This window comes from Parus major, chromosome 4A (genome assembly GCF_001522545.3).
Source record: "Parus major isolate Abel chromosome 4A, Parus_major1.1, whole genome shotgun sequence".
Lineage (NCBI taxonomy): Eukaryota > Metazoa > Chordata > Aves > Passeriformes > Paridae > Parus > Parus major.
Window position 1 is genome coordinate 3533023 of NC_031772.1, and position 14330 is coordinate 3547352.

Below are 14330 nucleotides of genomic sequence, written 5' to 3' on the forward strand. Positions count from 1 at the left end.
ACTGTGCTGTCTTAAAGAAACTGTTCATCTTATCAATAATTCTGCCAGCTCTCTGCCAATTTGCTCTGTCAGTTTTCTTTTCCTTTGATCAAAGCCAGAAAAGAACTTATTAAAAGCAAGGCAGGCTCTGCCTGGTGCAGAGCTTACTGAAGGGGAAAAGGACTTTTGTGTAATTACTTCTTTTACATAAAAACAACACCAAAAAAGCCTTGACAGTTGTTATCCTTTCCCTGATACTGAGCAACCCTTTGTAACTCTCAGATGTCACTCCTGAGCCTCAGGCCTGCCTGCAGGGTGACTGTCACTCATTTGGGGGACCAGATGATGGCCAGAGTCCAGTTCCATGGCAGATTGCTGAGGAGGTGTCCCAAAGCAAGGGGGAACTCCTCAGAGTCCATAATGTACAGCACACACTGAACTAAACCAGCCCCAGACTCCTCTGTCATTTCCTGTGTCTCCACACTTTTATTTTCCCACACAATTCAGTCTGTCTTGTTTCTTTTCTTTATTTCTTCTTTCTTCTCTTCTCTTCTCATTTTTTGGATTTCTTTTTTTGAGTCTGTGTGCTTCCCCTGCCATTCCTTGATGTCTCTGCCAGGCTAGTGAAGCTGGTTTCTTACCAGAAATATCAAATTCAGAGTTTGATTTTTACTATTGTATCAGAGAAACTACTTTTATTTATTTCAGCAGCCTTAGGGTCTTTGGTTGTTTTTATTTTGCTTTGTTTTGATTTAATAAGGTCTGTTTTCATTGTAAAGGCAAGAGTTAAAAGCAAGATACTTTATTTTACTAGAAAGTAGCACCACCTGTGGGGAAGGTGAAGGGAATGGAGCTGAGTGGCCACATTATGAACTTCAGGAAAGTTCTGTGATAATGAGGAATGGGTGTGATGGTAAAAGCTGCTCTCCCATGGGTTTGAGTCACACAAATGGGACTTTGAGAAGCTGAGTGATGGAATGCTGGCCTGGAGATGAGAAACACCAGCTGATCTTCCTTCTGGGCTTCATGCAGATGGCAGGACACAAAAATAAAGAGGGAAATGAGGGTATTTTGAATATATTGAAGTTTAGTGTGTCTTAGCAAGTAGGACAAATATGGAAACAAGGAAAAGTGCCCCACTTACATATTTGGGTTTTACCAAGCAGCTCTGCTCTGTTCCTTTGCTGCAATTTGAAAACTGATGTTTTAATAATCAGTGGATGCTTATTATTTAATTATTAATTAATTAGTTAATGCTCTTCACTTTTGATTCAGCCAAAGTATATATCTGAATATTATCTGTACACAAATTTTCTTGATCACAAATAAAATTTGTGATCATGCTGATCAGTAGCAGTGCAATAAATAATTAATAATCCCAATACAGACATGATTTTAATCATTTTATAGAGCAGTTAGGCTCTAGTGCAACATCCAAATGCTTCATTCTTTCAAAGTTTAATGCAAACTGGGGATGAGTGGTGTAGATACCAAACTCAGAGTGTTTTCACTTACGTGTGTGCTTAATAATTTTTCCTCTATTAGAAGCAGTTAAAAATCCTGTCTCCTCCAATTTGTTTTTTCTTGATATTTTATTCAGATTTTGCTTAATAATCTATGATGGTTAATCAGGTTTATATTTTATAATGTATTTATTTAGTCATTTCTTACATTGGGATGTTGAGTTTACGTTGTTTACTCCGGTGCAAAATAACAAAAATTCTAACAGCAAGTGGATTATATCTCTGTTACAGAGAAAATGCACAACCCTCAACATTGTAGAATAATAAAGATGAAATTTGACATTTATTGCTTTTAGTAACCTGCAGTCTATCATTTCAGTAAATGAGAACAGACACTTTTTTCTTTCCTATTTAATCAAATAGTTAAAGATATTAAAACTAGAATAAGTTAAGGACTTTTAATAGACTCTGAAAACACAACAATTTCAAGATGGCCCAGATTAATTATTCTTTAATTAAATGCAGTATGTTAAGTCTAAAGTACAGACATTTGGGATGCAAAAAGTGGGTAGAGATCTATGAAAATAAACCTATTAGTAAAAAATTATTTGTATCATGGAGAGGAGAATGATGAGATGATCAATTGTGTCACAGTGGAAGCAGAAAGAGAGCTATGTAAATAAGAATTACAATTTGGATTTTTTATTATTTTTAATGAATGCAGAGTGAGTTGAATACACCAGATTTAGTTATTCAAACTAATCTAAAGAATTAGAAGAAAAAAAGCCAAATCAGTCTGTAAAGATAGTGAGAAGCTTGGGTTATTTTCTGTTTGTTTGTTTTGCTCAATGTAAAAGTTGTTTCTCACAAAAACCTTAAAACAATGACTTACCCCATGGAGACTGACTGCTTTTACATTGCAAGGTTTCCACACAGGCTGCCTCAACCTTGCTCTGACCACCTGAACATTGCATTATTAATAAGATACAGCAGCTGATCCTACAGGTGAATATGAGTAATAAAACCCAGGGCTCATAAACTCCCTCAGACCACGCTCCTCTGCTGCATTCTAATCCCCTCTCTCCAGTTTCTGTATCATTAAACCTGGCACACCAGATTTTATTCCCTTTAGCAGCGTTGGTAGGTTGAATGCCTGCTAAATATGAACCCTAAGTGGAGATGACTTCACCTTGGTGCTGGGCTTTCTTTGCCTCAATTACCTCTGGTACTTACCTTGCCTCAATTAACTTTGCAGGATCTGTGAAAAGGTCTCCCTATTATTGTGAGATATTTTTCTAAGGAAGGGAAAAAATATATTTGGGAGTACACAGTGATACAGAAATGAGTTAAAAGAAATGTTATTTTTGGCAGGTAGAAGCAGCTGAAGGCCATATTTAAGCAATAATAATTGTTATATTCTATTTATAGTCACTCTTAGAACCTCATTCTTTTGCTTAACCAGCTACAGACTCAGTGCAGAAATATATTTTCATGTTCTACCTCTTGTGCTCTTTATTTATTTGAATTTTACTTCAAACTTCTCAGGGCAGTAATCAAGTCATTCCAACAATGAAATTACCGTGTGATTTCTTCTCCAGAAATCTTATATCTGATTGTGAACAGGCATTTCCACCAGGCAACAGAGAGGAATTAGGCCTGGACTAGGGACAGAGCAGCTTTCAGGGACTAACAAAGCTGAACCTGCAAGGGATCCAAGCAAAGAGGGGCTGAAGGAAATTAGCAGTTAGCTGGTTTACTGTTGAGATGTTATAGCAGTAGTTTCTGAACCCTTAAAAAAATGGGTCCATCTTTTATTTATTTTAAATCTCAGCTGATTTAAACCTGTTTGATCTCCAGGCCTGGCTAACTTGCTGCTGTCCATCTCAGCAGGAAATTTGATCACAGATTATTTTGCTGTAAAGCCAGCAAAGGGGGAGTTTGAGAAGTGCAACAAAGAAGCCAAAATTGTTTTTAAGCTGGCACTCAAAGGCTGATTTAGATGATTTAGGGATGCATTCTCTGAGATCTGAGAATTTGTTTTCCAATGGGAAAATACAGGATTGTGCTCATACAGAACATGAATGAGTTAGAATGAGCCAGGAAATAGAAACACCAAATGTCCATGGTTTAACCTCAGCCCTTAAATCATTTACCAGAGTAAATGTTCACTGGCACATCTCAGAGGAGAGCTTGATGGAAACAATGCCAAAGACTCAGAGAGATATGGGAAATATCTAACAAAATGTTGATTTACAGCTTGAAGGAAGAGGTCTCACATTTTACCAAATTTCTCATCCTTGCAGAGTTTAAAAGTTGAAAAACTTCTGTCCATTTATCTCTTGATCTGTGACTTTTTAATCAACAAATTATCTAACAAAAGTCATTGTTTGTTTTCTGATAATTATGTTTTCTTTATGTCTTATTAATTAGCAGGTCCCTTGCTATTAATCAAACCATCAGTCACTTTAGATCTTTTTTTCTTTAAAACCCTTTGTCGTTTGTGTATGGGACTAAAAGGCTTAAATTAATTTGAATATAGTAATTCCTCAGGTAAGGTTTTTTTAGTAATACTTTTTTATTAAATGGCATGTCAGTGTTTCAGTTTAGTTGCTAATGTATTATTTATGGGTTTTATTTTATTATTTCAAAAGCCAGCCTGCACATAGAAGATATCAAGAAAAAAAAAATAATAATTTTCCTTTTTCCTTTCTAGATATGCAGAGTTTTGGTAATCAGCAGCTGAGTAAGATCTAGCCCTGCCCTTATTCCAAGTTCTAACAATTTTCCTCACAACTTCAGTTAATCAGGAATGGCTTTGAAAAGAATTTTCTCCTCCCTTTTAGAGCTCTGTGTTTCTGTGGAGTACTTCTGATCAAATACTCCTTTCACAGAGTGGAAAGCTCTTGCTTTCCCCCCTGAACTCTGTGCATTTGTTCTCTGTGGTAAATACTCAGTGAACCTCTGTGCTGTGGTTTGCTGCATTTCCCTTGTTAGAGCACATAAAACTTGGGAAAAGAAATGGATCTGAATGTATGGCCCAGCTGGCTCTCCTGCAGCATCACACACAAAATCAGGGTTTACTCTGGGGGAAATCAGCCAGGATTCACTCCTTGTGGCACAGGACAGCTTTCACCTGGCTCTTGATGTGTTTTGAACCTGACTGAAAATCAGAAATTCATCTTTATATTTTCATGTAACATAGGGAAAGAAAGATGCTTTGAGGGTGGGCATCTCTTTAGAGAGACAATTTCCAGGTAGGTGATAGATGTTTGTTCATCACTGGGATGCTGAGCACATCATCACACCAGCCATGGCCTGGCAGGACCAGGTCACCTGCTGCTGACCCATCTTCAATTAAAAAATTCTGTCTTCTGTATCAAAAATATAAAAAAAATCTCCTGAAACATATTTGAAAAATAAATTAATTACATTTTTTACCGTCAGAGCTGACCTATTCAGCTGTATAAAATATTTCTACACTGAAAACCACTTGCAGCTGATCTAACTTATACCTGAAAATTAAAACTTTTGGTTTGGGTTTGGCATTTCCCTTCTTTGTCAAAGTGAGGAATGGGGTCTTGGTAAATGCAACATTTTCCATTGGATGCTTTAAAGGGTAAAGTGGTCTGTGAAGAGCCCTAAATTCTGTGTGTAATCCAGGTTGTCTTGATGAAAAATGAAAAATAAAAATAAATTTTTTTTTCTTAGAATTTTTCTTTGGCTGAGAAGACCTGCTGTAGTGTCACATTCTTTCCTTGCATCTCAAGGATTGGCTACAAGTACTTTTTTAAACAAAAGCAATCAAGTAGCAGAATAGCAAAAAATTACAAATCTTTGTGTGATGTTTTCATACTCATGCTTCTATCCCTATTCCATCCCATTTTTGTAGTGATATCCTGTGCCATTACCTTGCTGTACAAGACCTGTGTTTTGCTTTTTTTTTTCCCTCAAGGTGAGCTTTAAACATTTTTAAATTTCTAATGCAAAGCCATGAAAGAACGTTCAGGCCAGTTGGCTGCACATAAACAACTGGGATTCCAAGGGATGACACCTGCCATGAGCCCCAAGATTTGTGAGTGATTTATTTCAAAGTCAGTGTCCCCAAACCCTCAGGAGAACATTTGGGAATGCTCTTTCTAGGTTGTTTGGCACATTGCTTGCTTTTTTCTTATCCAGTCGCAGTTTTCCTCATAAATCTCAATAGTCTGCTAATGATTTGTGTGGCTTGTAATTGGTTCTGTATTTTCTGGAAGGATTTATTGTCATTGCAGTGTAATGCAGTTATTAATTGGTGTGTTTGCTAATCTTTGTCAGTCTTGCATTTGGTTGCCTTCATATTTCAGCAGTAATTTCTTGTGCTCGACTAAAGCAGGACGTGGGCTCGTGTTTGAGGATGTGACCACTCTGCAGCAGAGCTGGCTTTGCCTCTCTGGCTAATTAGCACTCAGTGCTACATCCCTAAATGGACACTCTACAAGGTATCAACTGCTGAAGGAACAACTGTTTTCCTCCCGCGCGTGCAAAGATCAACCTTGTAATTAACGTGCTCAAGTAGCTGTGGTCTGAGATAAGGAAAGTCAATCCAAACCTGTGTTAATAGCTTCAGCTTCAATTAATTTTCATCAGAGCTGTTATATTCCCCCCAGTGGCCCAAGGGCTGCTGGAAGATGGCTGGCTGTGTGGTTTTTTTCAGGGATGGATGAGATGGAGAGATGGAAGGGTGAGAGTAACATGCAGAAACTTCTGTAACAATATAATCACCCTATGCTCTGTCTGATCATTTTGTACTTAGCATAGATGTCAGCCACTGATCAAAATTAGGGAAAAAAACCCCAAAATATGGAGGTTATAATATTCTGCTTTTTGTTTGTCCTACATATTTTTCAGGGAAGTTGTTTTTCTGGCGTCAGCAAGGCAAGGGGAAAGGAACCCATCCTGCCACCAGTGCCAGTGGTCATTGGAGGAAACAGAAATTGCAAAAAGAAAAGAGCAATTCTTGGTTTATGTGTCTGAACTTCATTCTGTGCTGTCCCTGCTTATCCAAAGGCTTAGAGGAAAGGAAATAAGCAGCAATAAGAGAAAGCCTGTTTATATATGAGCATGATTTTCTCCCCTAATGGCAGATGGAGCACCTTAATAATGTGAAAAACTGACAGAACGGTTACTGCACTGAATTTTCATGACAGAGTCAAGCTATGTAAAATCAGATGTGGCCTCAAACACAGGCAGCTTTAAGCTAAATGAATGAATCCTCTTCCTGCATCAAGTGAAAGCAAATTGTGCTAGATCATTAAGTAAGATAAATTATACAGACTTTGTAAATTTAGACAATATAACATGCAAACATGTGTCAATTGCTACGTTCAGCCAGGACATCATTCAAAAGCTCCATTATGGAAGAAATAGGTTATTTGCCTCATAACCTTTCTGTTTTTCCAGTGGTTCTAAATCAGGTCCCTGAGATCAGTCTTCAAGGTCAGTGGCTTTTTCATTAAGTGCAGAGAGCCTTGGCCTCTTCTGAGTTACTTAAATTCCTTGTGCTCTGGGCCACTGGTTTTAGCCTTAGTTCTCTTTCATTTTTGGATTTGGCCAAAGTTAATTTAACAAGCTGGATGTGTTAGCAGACTTTTATTTCCCTCCCCACTTTCTTATTTAATATGAGAACTCATCCTTTCAGTCTGACAGATCACCTGCATGATTGCTGGAGTATTAAGCCCTAACTCTGTCATTAGCTTTCAGTAGGTCAAGAACATGGGTTGCACAGCAGGCAGAGTGCAAAGCCTGCAAAAACTGATTTTTTTTATATTCCTTTTGATATTGCTATTTATATCTGTTAATACAAAAAGGACAGGCCTCTAAAGTTTCTCTTAGAATACAGCTGACACCACGAAAAATCCCTGAGCTCCAACCATTAGGTTGATGGGAAAAGGGTTTCAATGAAGGAATATGGATAAAGTGTTGCGCTACTAAAGACTAAATTTATAGAAAACATAATTTCTATCACTCTGCCAATTGTGTGCCAGGTTAGAAACCTCAGTAATTCTTAAAAATGGTATTTTCTAACTCCTGTTAATAAATACTTGAGCTTCTTTAACTTCTCTTATCTCAGCATATTTTCCAAGTTTGAATTGTGTCCTTCAGTTCCCCTCCCCAGTAGGTCCCAGTTGTTGTTTCCTGTAAAACAAGGAAGAAGCCCAGGAAAACACAGATTATTTCCCTCAATAACACGTGATGAACAAATGACAGAAGCAGAAATAAAAGCCTGCTGTCCTGGGTGTTACACTGCTGCCTTTCCTGGCTTGTATCGCCATGGGAAGGGAGATCAACACCTCGGCAGAGTGACTAAGCAGTTGGAGGTGCTGTGCTAATGTGGCAAGATCTCCTAGGATTTGGGTTCATTTGACAATTACATTCAATTAGAAAACACCACTAAGTGACTTCTCAAGGTTGTGATTTAGCTTGGTGTGGTTTCCAGGTGAAGGAAAGCCCTGGAGGAGATGTTATGAATTGTGCTCCTCACAGCAGTGCCTAAGGAGCAGCCGAGGTCAGCACCAGCCCCCCAGGCACTCTGCAGGTGAGTGCCCAGGACCTGCTTCCCTGGAAACAGCCTGGAATCTGAACGGGAAAATGTCATTGTGTGGAGGAAGGACAGAGTCAGAGAGGAGGTTCTCTAAACAGAAATGTAAGGTGATGTCAAGAACAAAGTTTTAGGGCAAAACATCTGAGCAAAGCTCTGACTGTTCTTTGTCATGTCCCAATTCCTGCTCTGATGCAAGAGTAGCTGCCCTGTGCAATGCTCCCTCATATTCTTCTTGCTCTGTCAGGTCTTCTTGCTCTTTAGCTTCCTTGTGCTTCTTTTATTTTTCAAAATAAAAGATGTTCACAATAAAACCTAATTGTAAGAGCTGTTGGTCCAATTTTGCGTGGGGGAAGTGTGTTTGTTATGTGTTTTTCAGTTGTTGGTAAGCTCAGGTTTCAGAGAGATCAGAAAATCCTAAAGAACAAAACACAATTTTGGAGAGAGACATCACCTTAAGATAACATACCCCTACCAGTATTTTGTAGCAACTTAAATTTACTTTTCAAAGCCTCTTATTCTAAAAGGAAGGAAAGAAGACAGTGCTTAGTTCTGTAGCTCTTCATTGTGATTTTATTTCTTTTCCAATACTGAACAGCTTTCCAAGCAGCTGAGCCTGGAGAAGAAGTGAGTCAAGTGTTCAGATTAGCCTGGAAAGTGCAGGCTGCAGGGAGCCATGGAAAGAACCAGAATAATTTGCTTTGTTCTTAGGCTTCCTTCCCCAAGTGCCCACTTCCCACTCTCCAAGGCAAGAGTCTCTTAAACACATCTCTCCAATCTGGTCTTAAAGACAGAGCTTTAATTCAGCCAGGAAATTGGAAATACCTTTCAAGTGTTTGAAAAAGAAGAAAAAGCTGGAAATATCCACCCCACAGCAGCTGATAAAATTTCCCCTTTATTGAAATCTGCTATGAAAAATACTTGTCAATAAATATCAGAAAAGTAATGAAGAAAAAAAAATGTTTGGAGGTCATTATACATTTTTCCCAGAGGTATTTACATGGACTATCTCTTGGAAATTGCTGGAGATGGAGTAAGATCACATTTTCAACATAAGAGCCAAAGGTAGTTTTCTTATAAGAAGAATTTCTGATGCTCATATGGATGTGGTTTTGGAATTTTTCCTGAGCTGCTTTCCCCTGGATGCCCTCAGAAACGCTCAGCTCTTTGTGTGTTTAATGGCACTGTCTGACCTTGGCCTATGCAGTCACTTTATTGCCAATATGAAATTATTAATAAGCCTACCAGTGATATATCCAACAACTGGAAAAGAATTGTGATGTCTGAAGCCATGCATGTTATCCCACATTTAGCTAGAACAATTCTCAACCTGAATTTTATTTAATTTGTCAGAAACAAAACTCAATCCCATTGAGAAAAGATTTCCCGGGTGCATCAGTACACACTTAGTGAAGTGGTTCAAGGTCAAAGCTGTGCCTCTACAAATGCAAAATCACTTATTTATTAAATATGTTCATTTTTGAAACAAATCAACAATTTGGGGTCTCCACACAGATTAAATTTATTCTTGTAAATAAAAGTAATTTGCTTGTATAAAAACAGCCTAACAGCACCATCTTCTGACAAACTCCAATTTCTGCACTAACCTTGGAAAGCACTTTTAATCCTTTGCTTGCATGTTTTGGTTGCTGTCACAGATAAAACAGAGGCTCTAGGGGGACTACATGGGAGTGTAATCCCATGAATCCTAGCAGAAAACTTTGGCTCAGAGTCTGAGCTGCCACTTACTGTCCAATTTCTTCTTTTCACTTAAAACAGTGAGAGAATTTCATTCAACTGCAATTTTACCTCAAATTGTTATTGAAATGTTGGCTGAAAAAACATTTCAAAGGTGTGTTCCTGTCAAATATTTGGAAAGAGGTAATTTATCTGTAATTTGAACAGCTGACAATTCTACCAGCCTCAGCTATCCTGTTACATTGTTATGAGAGCAGAAATATTATACACCTCCCATTTTCTTACCCATTTGGTGCATTTATGCAACCAAAATTGCTGCCAATTTTGCAGTGAAGATCACAAAATAAATGAATATTGATGGTTATAATACATTTGTGATCCATTTAGGGCAGCGGTGCTGAGAAGTGGCTGCATTTTGGCAGCGATGCTTTTGCTCATGGTTGTGTTTTGTTCTCTGGGAGCTCCCGCACTTGGTCACTTCTCATGAAGCCACAGGTCACCCCAGAGGAGCAGAACTGAGGTGGCTGCATGATCCCAGACCCCAAAACCTCCCTCCTGATCATCCCTTTTGGCTCATGGTTCTTGTGTCTGGCTCTTGGAGCTGAGGAGTTGCTGGCACACATCTCTCCCTGCAAACTGGAGTGGCTGCTCCTCCACGGGCTTGTTCCTCACTGGAAACACCACGAGGATAAATGGACTTCTGACTGCTTCCTTATTTCCCTCTGGGATTGAGAAATCACCCCACACACTCTTCTTATCCAACCCCCAAAATGACAACCAACCTTTCTGGATATCTGTTGTTACTAGGTTTGGTTCACCTCAAACTCAGTTCCAGTCTTTTCATACAACTCCACTGTAGTTTGGGCTCAATCTTTCAGTCAGATCTCATATTTCCCACTCAAAGTCCACTCACAGTGTGCAATCTGAATAATCATTTATGGATATGGTTACAGATGTTCATATTTTATCTTTTAAATTTTAATTAAAGTAAGCAGGGGTGTTCAATGGAAGGTTCTTTACACATGTTAAAAGATAAGGAATTTAGACTCAGGAAAGTCTGTTTACCTGCTTTGTTAAAAAAGGGGTTTTTTTTCATTTGACACAGGAAGCTCCCAGAATACAAATGTCATGTAAAAATATTAGATAAATTTTGCTGGTGTAATAGATTCAGCTATAACAAATGTTTATCAAGCTGTGATAGAGAATCATCCACTCTTCTAAAAAAATGATAATAAACACTGTCCTGAAACAATTTATGGAACAGCAACTTTGCCTCTCAAGGGAAGCAGCTCTATTTCATATCATTCCAAGTAATTTGTGAACATACACATTTACATTAGAAACCTGCAAAGGATCTTTTTAGGTAATCACTGTTTTCATATGTATTCATGAGTTTTCAGCCAGACAACTAATCCCTGTACTCCTGAATTACATATTCACACGTTTAAATGTTAGTTGTATCACCACTGCCTTAATGAGGAGATATATGCTCTACACAGCTGTAGTGCCTAGAAGCTTGTGGCAGGAATAACTAAAAATATTCAAAGTCTGTCATCACGGAATGAGTGTGTTAATTAGAGATTGAATGAGAGGAAAAGTAAAATTTTCAGTCCTAAATTAAGATTTGACAAATGAAATACTAAACTGCTTTTCCAACTTTGTTGGAGGAAAGTGGAAATGGAAATTTGTTGTTATTATTTTGGTGACTGTACTCCAACATTATCAGATCTCTGAGGTTTGATGTGCTGGAGCAAGGCTTATATACATAAACCCTTAGAGATCTAAAAAATACAGCAGCAAAAACCTCATATTTTAGTTCTGAAATGGAAGTTTAGGAATATTTTCAAATTATTGCACTGCAAGTTGAAGATGGTAATGCCTTGCTGTTGCAGCTGTGTACTTTGGAAAGGTATTGATTTATTGTATTGATTTTACTTCCAGAAAAAAGTGTGTAGTTCTGGAAGAAAGCAGAGCCTGACATTCATAAGTGCACTCCATTTTCATATATCCCTACCAAGGGAGGAGAGCTCTGGTTATAGAAGTCAATTCAATTCCAGCTATCTGTCATTCAGCTTACAAATAATTCCACTATATTTTGAGCAGTCAGAACTTAGGTAGTATGTTACATTTGATTTTAAAAGGGTATTAAGAACAAAATATTGATGGCCATTTAAATACCTCTGTAGTATTTTTTCTTGTGTGCGGTACAAAAATCTATTATTTTGAGAAATATTTGCTAAAGTTGGCCTAAGTGTCAGAATGTCTGAGTTATCCTTGAATGAACTCGAACTGGAAAGGCTCAGAGTATGAGGGCAACCCTGGGCAGAAGGACTTGGGGTGTCCATGGGTGAGGAGCTCACCATGAGCCAGCAGTGAGCTCAGGCAGGGCAGCCTCCAGATCCCAGGGCTCCAGCACAAAAAGATGAGGAGTTGCTGGAGAAAATCCAGAGCTCCAACAAGGATGGGGAGCTGCTGGAGAAAATCCAGAGATACAACAAGGATGGGGAGCTGTTAGAGAAAATCTAGAGCTCCAACTCCAAAAGGATGGAGAGGTGCTGGAGAAAATCCAGAGCTCCAACTCCAAAAGGATGGGGAGTTGCTGGAGCAAATCCAGAGCTCCAACAAGGATGGGGAGCTGCTGGAGAAAATCCAGAGCTCAAACAAGGATGGGGAGCTGTTAGAGAAAATCCAGAGCTCAAACGAGGATGGGGAGCTGCTGGAGAAAATCCAGAGCAGGGTCACAAGGATCCCCCAAGGGCTTCCATCTTCCATGGAGCCAGGCTGGGAGAGCTGCAGCTGTTCAGCCTGGAGAAGGCTCCAGGGAGACCTCAGGCATTTACAAGAAATCCTTCCCTGGCAGGGTGGGCAGGCCCTGGCACAGGTGCCCAGAGCAGCTGGGGCTGCCCCTGGATCCCTGGAAATGCCCCAGACCAAGTTGGATGGGGCTTGGAACAACCTGGGACAGTGGGAGGTGTCCCTGCCATGGCCTTGGTCTGGCATGGTCTTGGCAATTTTTAAAGAGTAACAGCTCAGGTAAAAGACTCTAGAAATAAATAAGACTAGATTAGATGCCATTATACCAGGATAGTGAATTTCACTCTTCTAGGTATTTCCTTTATGTTAAACCACTTTATTTGTTTTCTTTTTGTTTCCCCTTGCTACTTTCTCATCTGTTTTTACTTGTATGAAATGCAAGTAAAACAAAAACACATAAATCAATAGACCTAATTATAAGAGACAAGAGTAGGTTGTGCTTATTTCCACAGTTGGAGCCTGAGACTTTCAAGTTTGACATGTTTTTTGATGACTTATTTGTTCACATCTTCTAAAAAAAGTAGAATCTCCCCTGAGACATTAAAAAAAAAAAGAAAAAAAAAAGCCAAGAAATTATGTGTTTCTGAGCTTCTTTGCAATGATTACAAATACAGTGTAAACTAAACTGTGTGAGAAAACAAAACCAAACAAAACCCAAACTTTTTTTGCTACTGCAAGAAAGAAATAATTCCTATTCTTTGCATATAGATTTATGGAACAGGAAAAAAAGAGAAAAAATTATGTGTGAAAGACAAGGAAAAGAAAGCACTGTCATTTAAAGTAATTAAATATAATAATCCCAACCTGTCACTTCTCTTTATTCCTCATAATAATATGTCTTTTCCTACTTATTTCTTCAACCAAGGCAGTGCTTCAGTAGTAAATGTTTGAGCTGCATCTCTCCTGGTGAGAATTAAATCTCCAAGCCACAGCTGATAGGTGATTGTTTCAGAGATTGGGGTCCTGTATCAGATCTAGATTATGGTTAATTCTGTGCATGCTCCTGTTTGAATAACTTTCTCCTGGATTATTAAAAAATAATGACTCCTTTATTCTTTAAATCTTTGTCATATTAAAAAAAATCCTATTTTTTCAAAAGAAGTAACATTTCTCACTGTTTTTCTCTGAGATTTGCTATGATGATGCAGAGTTGATAAAGACAAACTTGTTTATTTTTTCTTCCAGAAGAATACTGGAGTTTTACTGACTGAGGATCCAGCAGCCTGCAGGATTGCTGTTCTTTGGAGGCAAATTGTTTAACGTGACTTAGGAAAGTGAAAACAAAAATACACAGCAGAATTCTAGACAGGTACACACTGCTGGACATGGTGGGATCCAAACCTGGGAGCCCCACGTTCCAACCTCCTCTTCTGAAAATCTGTTTTCCTCACTTATGATACGTTGTGGGAATTATGCAGTCTCTGGAACACCTGGGTTTGCTCTGGAAAGCAGCAGGATGCTCTGCAGAACCAGACAGGTGACAGCAAAACTGAATCACACCTGGAAGAGCTCTGGGCTCCTGGGGAGGTGAGGAATTGTTCTTTCAACTTCTCTTGTCACCTCACCTTGGAACTGGATAGCTCTCCTAGGCCACATGGCTGTAGAATTCCCAGCCAGAATAAATAAAGATGAATTTCAGGCCTGAAGTTATTTTCCACAAAGAAAAATAGAGTGTTCAAAACAGCCTTTCCTTTCCTTTCCTTTCCTTTCCTTTCCTTTCCTTTCCTTTCCTTTCCTTTCCTTTCCTTTCCTTTCCTTTCCTTTCCTGAAATTTGAAAGAGCATGGGTTCCAGCCTCTT